Genomic DNA, 10265 nt, shown 5'->3' with positions numbered 1-10265 from the left:
CATCTCCCTGTCCCCAGTGACTCTCTTCAATGATGTCATCTCTCTGTCACCAGTGACTCTCTTCAATGACGTCATCTCCCTGTCACCAGTGACTCTCTTCACTGACGTCATCTCCCTGTCACCAGTGAATCTCTTCAATGACGTCATCTCCCTGTCACCAGTGACTCTCTTCACTGACGTCATCTCCCTGTCACCAGTGACTCCTCTTCACTGACGTCATCTCCCTGTCACCAGTGACTCTCTTCACTGACGTCATCTCCCTATCCCCAGTGACTCTCTTCAATGACGTCATCTCCCTGTCACCAGTGACTCTCTTCACTGACGTCATCTCCCTGTCACCAGTGACTCTCTTCACTGACGTCATCTCCCTGTCCCCAGTGACTCTCTTCACTGACGTCATCTCCCTGGAATCTCTTCACTGACGTCATCTCCTTGTCACCAGTGACTTCTCTTCAATGACGGCATCTCCTTGTCACCAGTGACTCTCTTCACTGACGTCATCTCCCTGTCACCAGTGACTCTCTTCACTGACGTCATCTCCCTGTCACCAGTGACTCTCTTCAATGACGTCATCTCCCTGTCACCAGTGACTCTCTTCACTGACGTCATCTCCCTGTCACCAGTGACTCTCTTCAATGACGTCATCTCCCTGTCACCAGTGACTCTCTTCAATGACGTCATCTCCCTGTCACCAGTGACTCTCTTCACTGACGTCAGCTCCCTGTCACCAGTGACTCTCTTCACTGACGTCATCTCCCTGTCCCCAGTGACTCCTCTTCACTGACGTCATCTCCCTGTCCCCAGTGACTCCTCTTCAATGACGTCATCTCCTGTCACCAGTGACTCTATTCACTGACGTCATCTCCCTGTCACCAGTGACTCTATTCACTGACGTCATCTCCCTGTCACCAGTGACTCGTCTTCACTGACGTCATCTCCCTGTCACCAGTGACTCCTCTTCAATGACGTCATCTCCCTGTCACCAGTGACTCTCTTCACTGACGTCATCTCCCTGTCACCAGTGACTCCTCTTCAATGACGTCATCTCCCTTTCACCAGTGACTCCTCTTCAATTACGTCATCTCCCTGTCCCCAGTGACTCCTCTTCAATGACGTCATCTCCCTGTCCCCAGTGACTCGTCTTCAATGACGTCATCTTCCTGTCACCAGTGACTCCTCTTCAATGACGTCATCTCCCTGTCCCCAGTGACTCCTCTTCACTGACGTCATCTCCCTGTCACCAGTGACTCCTCTTCAATGACGTCATCTCCCTGTCACCAGTGACTCTCTTCACTGACGTCATCTCCCTTTCACCAGTGACTCCTCTTCAATGACGTCATCTCCCTGTCACCAGTGACTCTCTTCAATGACGTCATCTCCCTGTCACCAGTGACTCTATTCACTGACGTCATCTCCCTGTCACCAGTGACTCTATTCACTGACGTCATCTCCCTGTCACCAGTGACTCTCTTCACTGACGTCATCTCCCTGTCACCAGTGACTCTTTTCACTGACGTCATCTCCCTGTCACCAGTGACTCTATTCACTGACGTCATCTCCCTGTCACCAGTGACTCTATTCACTGACGTCATCTCCCTGTCACCAGTGACTCCTCTTCACTGACGTCATCTCCCTGTCACCAGTGACTCCTCTTCAATGACGTCATCTCCCTGTCACCAGTGACTTTCTTCACTGACGTCATCTCCCTGTTACCAGTGACTCCTCTTCAATGACGTCATCTCCCTGTCACCAGTGACTTTCTTCACTGACGTCATCTCCCTGTCACCAGTGACTCGTCCTTCACTGACGTCATCTCCCTGTCGCCAGTCACTCCACTTCAATGACGTCATCTCCCTGTCACCAGTGACTTTCTTCACTGACGTCATCTCCCTGTCACCAGTCACTCTCTTCAATGACGTCATCTCCCTGTCGCCAGTCACTCCACTTCAATGACGTCATCTCCCTGTCACCAGTGACTCTCTTCACTGACGTCATCTCCCTGTCACCAGTAACTCTCTTCAATGACGTCATCTCCCTGTCACCAGTGACTCTCTTCAATGACGTCATCTCCCTGTCACCAGTGACTCTCTTTACTGACGTCATCTCCCTGTCACCAGTGACTCTATTCACTGACGTCATCTCCCTGTCACCAGTGACTCTCTTCAATGACGTCCTCTCCTTGTCACCAGTGACTCTCTTTACTGACGTCATCTCTCTGTCACCAGTGACTCTCTTCACTGACGTCATCTCCCTGTCACCAGTGACTCTCTTCACTGACGTCATCTCCCTATCACCAGTGACTCTCTTCACTGACGTCATCTCCCTGTCACCAGTGACTCTCTTTACTGACGTCATCTCCCTGTCACCAGTGACTCTCTTCAATGACGTCATCTCCCTGTCACCAGTGACTCTCTTCACTGACGTCATCTCCCTGTCACCAGTGACTCTCTTCACTGACGTCATCTCCCTGTCACCAGTGACTCTCTTCACTGACGTCATCTCCCTGTCACCAGTGACTCTATTCACTGACGTCATCTCCCTGTCACCAGTGACTCTCTTCAATGACGTCTTCTCCCTGTCACCAGTGACTCTCTTCACTGACGTCATCTCCCTGTCCCCAGTGACTCTCTTCACTGACGTCATCTCCCTGGAATCTCTTCACTGACGTCATCTCCTTGTCACCAGTGACTTCTCTTCAATGACGGCATCTCCTTGTCACCAGTGACTCTCTTCACTGACGTCATCTCCCTGTCACCAGTGACTCTCTTCACTGACGTCATCTCCCTGTCACCAGTGACTCTCTTCAATGACGTCATCTCCCTGTCACCAGTGACTCTCTTCACTGACGTCATCTCCCTGTCACCAGTGACTCTCTTCAATGACGTCATCTCCCTGTCACCAGTGACTCTCTTCAATGACGTCATCTCCCTGTCACCAGTGACTCTCTTCACTGACGTCAGCTCCCTGTCACCAGTGACTCTCTTCACTGACGTCATCTCCCTGTCCCCAGTGACTCCTCTTCACTGACGTCATCTCCCTGTCCCCAGTGACTCCTCTTCAATGACGTCATCTCCTGTCACCAGTGACTCTATTCACTGACGTCATCTCCCTGTCACCAGTGACTCTATTCACTGACGTCATCTCCCTGTCACCAGTGACTCGTCTTCACTGACGTCATCTCCCTGTCACCAGTGACTCCTCTTCAATGACGTCATCTCCCTGTCACCAGTGACTCTCTTCACTGACGTCATCTCCCTGTCACCAGTGACTCCTCTTCAATGACGTCATCTCCCTTTCACCAGTGACTCCTCTTCAATTACGTCATCTCCCTGTCCCCAGTGACTCCTCTTCAATGACGTCATCTCCCTGTCCCCAGTGACTCGTCTTCAATGACGTCATCTTCCTGTCACCAGTGACTCCTCTTCAATGACGTCATCTCCCTGTCCCCAGTGACTCCTCTTCACTGACGTCATCTCCCTGTCACCAGTGACTCCTCTTCAATGACGTCATCTCCCTGTCACCAGTGACTCTCTTCACTGACGTCATCTCCCTTTCACCAGTGACTCCTCTTCAATGACGTCATCTCCCTGTCACCAGTGACTCTCTTCAATGACGTCATCTCCCTGTCACCAGTGACTCTATTCACTGACGTCATCTCCCTGTCACCAGTGACTCTATTCACTGACGTCATCTCCCTGTCACCAGTGACTCTCTTCACTGACGTCATCTCCCTGTCACCAGTGACTCTTTTCACTGACGTCATCTCCCTGTCACCAGTGACTCTATTCACTGACGTCATCTCCCTGTCACCAGTGACTCTATTCACTGACGTCATCTCCCTGTCACCAGTGACTCCTCTTCACTGACGTCATCTCCCTGTCACCAGTGACTCCTCTTCAATGACGTCATCTCCCTGTCACCAGTGACTTTCTTCACTGACGTCATCTCCCTGTTACCAGTGACTCCTCTTCAATGACGTCATCTCCCTGTCACCAGTGACTTTCTTCACTGACGTCATCTCCCTGTCACCAGTGACTCGTCTTCACTGACGTCATCTCCCTGTCGCCAGTCACTCCACTTCAATGACGTCATCTCCCTGTCACCAGTGACTTTCTTCACTGACGTCATCTCCCTGTCACCAGTCACTCTCTTCAATGACGTCATCTCCCTGTCGCCAGTCACTCCACTTCAATGACGTCATCTCCCTGTCACCAGTGACTCTCTTCACTGACGTCATCTCCCTGTCACCAGTAACTCTCTTCAATGACGTCATCTCCCTGTCACCAGTGACTCTCTTCAATGACGTCATCTCCCTGTCACCAGTGACTCTCTTTACTGACGTCATCTCCCTGTCACCAGTGACTCTATTCACTGACGTCATCTCCCTGTCACCAGTGACTCTCTTCAATGACGTCCTCTCCTTGTCACCAGTGACTCTCTTTACTGACGTCATCTCTCTGTCACCAGTGACTCTCTTCACTGACGTCATCTCCCTGTCACCAGTGACTCTCTTCACTGACGTCATCTCCCTATCACCAGTGACTCTCTTCACTGACGTCATCTCCCTGTCACCAGTGACTCTCTTTACTGACGTCATCTCCCTGTCACCAGTGACTCTCTTCAATGACGTCATCTCCCTGTCACCAGTGACTCTCTTCACTGACGTCATCTCCCTGTCACCAGTGACTCTCTTCACTGACGTCATCTCCCTGTCACCAGTGACTCTCTTCACTGACGTCATCTCCCTGTCACCAGTGACTCTATTCACTGACGTCATCTCCCTGTCACCAGTGACTCTCTTCAATGACGTCTTCTCCCTGTCACCAGTGACTCTCTTTACTGACGTCATCTCCCTGTCACCAGTGACTCTATTCACTGACGTCATCTCCCTGTCACCAGTGACTCTCTTCAATGACGTCATCTCCCTGTCACCAGTGACTCTCTTTACTGACGTCATCTCCCTGTCACCAGTGACTCTCTTCACTGACGTCATCTCCCTGTCACCAGTGACTCTCTTCAATGACGTCATCTCCCTGTCACCAGTGACTCGTCTTCAATTACGTCATCTCCCTGTCACCAGTGACTCCTCTTCAATGACGGCATCTCCCTGTCCCCAGTGACTCCTCTTCAATGACGTCATCTCCCTGTCCCCAGTGACTCGTCTTCAATGACGTCATCTCCCTGTCACCAGTGACTCCTCTTCAATGACGTCATCTCCCTGTCCCCAGTGACTCCTCTTCACTGACGGCATCTCCCTGTCACCAGTGACTCCTCTTCAATGACGTCATCTCCCTGTCACCAGTGACTCTCTTCACTGACGTCATCTCCCTGTCACCAGTGACTCTCTTCACTGACGTCATCTCCCTTTCACCAGTGACTCCTCTTCAATGACGTCATCTCCCTGTCACCAGTGACTCTCTTCAATGACGTCATCTCCCTGTCACCAGTGACTCTATTCACTGACGTCATCTCCCTGTCACCAGTGACTCTATTCACTGACGTCATCTCCCTGTCACCAGTGACTCTCTTCACTGACGTCATCTCCCTGTCACCAGTGACTCTCTTCACTGACGTCATCTCCCTTTCACCAGTGACTCCTCTTCAATGACGTCATCTCCCTGTCACCAGTGACTCTCTTCAATGACGTCATCTCCCTGTCACCAGTGACTCTATTCACTGACGTCATCTCCCTGTCACCAGTGACTCTATTCACTGACGTCATCTCCCTGTCACCAGTGACTCTCTTCACTGACGTCATCTCTCTGTCACCAGTGTTGTATCTATGCCCCTTTTTCCAAAAATTAATATTAAGAATAATTAGGCCAACATTTTTTATACATATATATATTTTTTAATTAAATAATGAAAACAGCCCCTACTCCTCACAAGCACACCATGAATCTGTGATACGGATGAGGGCCATTAAACGGCAAGACTTCGGAACACAGAGAGGTCAGAGACATCCAGATGGACGAAAGGTCGATGGCCTAACCTTCCCAAGACGTCTAGAGATGCACGGATAACGTGCAAAGCAGAGAAAAACAACTATTGCATCTCGCGTTCTCTTTAACGTTTTCCTTAACGAAAAGTATAAACTTAACAAAAAGAATCAATCAACGGTATAAGACTGCAGCCTACAATAGGGGCTTTTTATTAGTAATTCCCTTATTTTACTCGTATTCACTGCATATATATTATTTTGTATTGTATGTTTCTATCTACATGACCTTACCAAAAACTAAAGAATACGAATTCCAGCTGTCAAGAAAGCTTAAGTGGAAACTTAGTTACACTTAACCTCAGGACATTAAAATATAACTCGAGTAAAACAGTATACAGATAGACAACAAACGTCAGGACCTCCCCGCCACGTTTGTCTTCCAACGGTTTGGCACAAACACACGCGCAATAAATCCAGGAGGGAACCTCTCTGGCCTCGGGATGACCCACTCAGAGGGATTGGGGGGTCAGGGCGGTCGTGAGGAGGGGTCGGGAGGGTGTCTGTTTTTTTCGGTTTTGTTGTTTCTCTCGCAAGAGATGCGCAAGGACGGGGTCAAAGGGTCGCGAAGGGGGGGTCTGTGCCTGACACTTCTAGCGTCTATTTTTTCACGTTTTGGGTTTTAAGCACAACGCACAAACGCACAGAAGTCTGTGTGCAGTATGGTTCGAGTCGCGCTCAGTCTTGCTCTCGGCTTGCGACGCGGCGTTGCGAGGGAGGCTGAGTTGGGGCACATTGCGCCTCGAGGAGAGATGGGAAGAGGAGGGGTCGTTAGAGTCGCAGAAGTCTGAGTTCAGCCTGGGTCGAGGCTGGGTTTCAGCCGTGCTCCGGCTGGCGGTGCCGTAGTGAGGGAGCAAACACCGATACCGATGGCCGGTGTCGCTTCTCGCAGAACGAAGTGGCGAGGTGTGGTTAAGTGCGAGTGAAGCTTGCGAAATTCCAGCTATCGTTCTCGTGAGAGAACCTGAACCCGCCAAGCCCTGAAGTGAGGGCGGGAGAGGCATCAGCGAGTGCCCGTATGAAGAATCATCGCACGCCAAGGGAGAGGGCACTGAGAGATTACAAGAGCGGTGGAAAAAGCCTGGACCAGAGCAGCCCTGAAGAGAGGGCGGGTGTCCATGTGAAGCTGGCAGCGATCAAGGAGAGAGCACGGAGAAAATGAGGAAGAGGAGAGCGCCATCGAATGCGCTGTGTGTTTGATACACACACACACCGACCAGCACCCGCTGAGAACAGACAAGACATCCAGCAGTGGACGACGGAATCATCGCACCACGACGGCGAGCGTCGTACCGACTCGTCATCCAGTGGTGGAGGAGCTGCGCGCTATCCGACGACGGAATCATCGCGCACCACGACGGCGCGCGTCGTGCCGACGCCGCTCAAGCTAGCAGCGGAGAGAGAGAGAGTGCACGAGCAGCACCAAGCCCCGGGCGCCATCAAGCGCCAAGCAACCAAGTTTCTTCAAGGAGCGTCGTGCCGATGCCACTCATCTAGCAGTGGAGAGAGAGAGCACACGAGCAGCACACCCGGGCGTCACCGAGCGTTGTGCCGACTCGTCATCCAGCAGTGGCGGAGCTGCGCGCTATCCGACGACGGAATCATCGTGCGCCACGACAGCGAGCGTCGTGCCGACGCCACTCATCTAGCAGTGGAGAGAGAGAGCGCACGAGCAGAGACACGCCCGAGCGAGGAAAAGCAGGATGGGCTCGCTGCGGCCACGCCCAAGCGAGAGAGAACCTCTCTGGCCGATGGTTGTATCCCCAAAAAAATAATTAATTTTACAAGGGGACAACGCACACACAACACGCATGCGAATAAGACTTTCAAAAAGTTATCTTTGTGTTTCAAAAAGGGTTGCAATTTCAAGGTGGTGCGTTCAATATCAACTGATCGTGCAAAGCAGTTGCTGCCGTCGAGTTACATGAATAAGAAGTGTTTTAGTCATTCATTTTCGTTAATTGCATAATCTTGCTCATTAATCTATTGACGTATGCTTTCGCCTTTGCATATTAGAGTGTCATATGTTTGTTTAGAATTAAAATGTCTTAACACAAAGTGGTTGAATGTTTCTTTCAAAGTTCATGACCACTTAATGTACAGGGGCAGTGTTGGGTCTGTAGTCAGTACTGATTGTATGGGCAATGTTTAGTCTACGGGTAGTGTTGAGTCTATGGGCAGTGTTGAGTTTATCAGCAGTGGTGCTTAACCGTACAGGGTAAGTGTATTCCAGTGGAGGGGTGCAAGGAGGGAGGACTGCAAACTAGATTGGGCACAGGGAAGAGAGACACAGAGAGAGGAAGAGAGAATGGGGAAATAAGAGGATCAGGACTGTGCCCAAAGGTTCAACCCCTTTACAAGAATGTTGACAAATACACTCATAACCACTTCTGCTTCTCTATTTCCCTTAGATCCACACAAGATTACTAGGTATTCGATCCCCATTTGTTTCAGCATTGCCAAATTGCTCTATTTATAAGTCTGAGACATCGGCAAGTTGCAGGATGAGTGTCCTCTTCACCGTTGAATCTCGGAACACCAAATGGCTCAGCGTTAAATTTATTCAGAGAGGCATAGCGATGTTGCTTTTAAAGGCATTATACTCACCGCAGAGAACTGTAGCGATACGACCACCACACTCTACAATAGCTGACACCAAACTGTGCGACACAAGCCTCCCGCATAGCCTTGTGGGAGCCTCGGTACTGATGAAGTTATGTTTTTTAAAATGTTCTTCCAGTACACATCCGTCAGCAGAAGACGTACCCGTACAACATTGGAACAAATTTGGAAAAAAAATGATGAACCGGAAAGTCATTGCTTGCTTAGAGCACCCTTTGGCTCCTTAAGTTGAAGCAATGAAACGAACTCCCCACATTTGACCATGGGTTGAACATTGCGTGAGAAATGTCTACATCACAAACACCTGGGAGGTCTGTTACAAGTGTAATAAGTGGCTCCGACACGGCAGAACTTTATTCAATATTTATTAAAGGTTCTTCCACAGCCACGACTCCTCTCGTTCCGCGGATGCCGTCGTTCCTTTCTTGGCGTGACTGAGCTTCCTCGCGCCACGTGGCGCTCACCCCGCTCTCCACCACACCGCTGGCTGGCGACGCGCTGGGGAGCGGCTGAGCGGCTGGAGGTCGAGCCGCCACGTGGCTGGTGGAGATGGCGGGGCAGCAGCAAAGGAGAGCTCCTCTTCGATCTTCAACCACCGACCCTGACTGAACCTTCTGCTACCCCCTGCTTATATTCTCTTTTCCAAGGCTAAGCCCCGCCTCTGGCCACGCCCCTCTAGGAACCTTCGAGAACATTCCAGAGGGTTCCAGGCTTACTCCGTCCATTAACCTTTCCCCCAGATAGAACCCCACTACTGATAAATCATGGACTCTGACAGTATATAAAGTGTAACCCCTCAATTATGCAGGAAATGGCGCCCGCTTATTACACAAGTATTGTTGGGGTTGTATAGCAAATTATGTTGCCCCCGCCTTGGTTAACCCACTGGTGACCTAAGATGAAGCAATTATCAGGGTACCGGATAGAGAGTTTGGAACTTGAGTTAACCCAAGAAAAAGGAATCCCAGGGAGTGTAGGAAAAATTATGTGATGCAAGAGAAACAGTATCCTACTGGTGCACTGCTCAGGCCGATTGCCCGGCTATTTAATTTGTCTCTCTCCTCCTCGACTGTTCATGAGCAGTGGAAGCGAGCCTCCATCAGTCCTATACCTTCAGACCAATATCTATCACTTCTGTTTTATCCAGGATGCTTGAAAGGATTGTTGTAAGTAAATTCATCTATCCCATTCTGCGTAACCCATGACCCTCCTTGACTTTCTCCGATCAATTTGCCTTCTGCCCTTCAGGCTCCACCACTGCTGCCCTCATCAGCATACTCTACAGTGTAGAGTACCGTTGCTGTCATGCTCGCCACAAACAAGTACGTTCGTGTCATCTGCCTGGACTTCAGGAAAGCCTTTGGCACTTACCGTCATGCTTGTTTACTTGAGAAACTCTCAATCGTGAACGTTCCAGACAACATCTTTAACTATACAGTCAAATTTCGCAATAGCCATTCTCATTGCACCAAGTTGGTGAATGAGGCTTCTGTGTATGCTACGATCAATGCCAGTGTAATCCCGGCGACAGCGCTTGGCCCTGCAGCCTTTATCGTCACTGCCGCCGACCTATAACCGATAATCCCATGCCAATGTACTCGTTACATTCACAGACGAGACCTATTTAACTATTCCAGAATCCAAT

This window comes from Lethenteron reissneri, chromosome 69, assembly GCF_015708825.2.
Source record: "Lethenteron reissneri isolate LAM-NWPU_2019-01 chromosome 69, ASM1570882v1, whole genome shotgun sequence".
Lineage (NCBI taxonomy): Eukaryota > Metazoa > Chordata > Hyperoartia > Petromyzontiformes > Petromyzontidae > Lethenteron > Lethenteron reissneri.
This window is presented reverse-complemented; position numbering follows the sequence as displayed.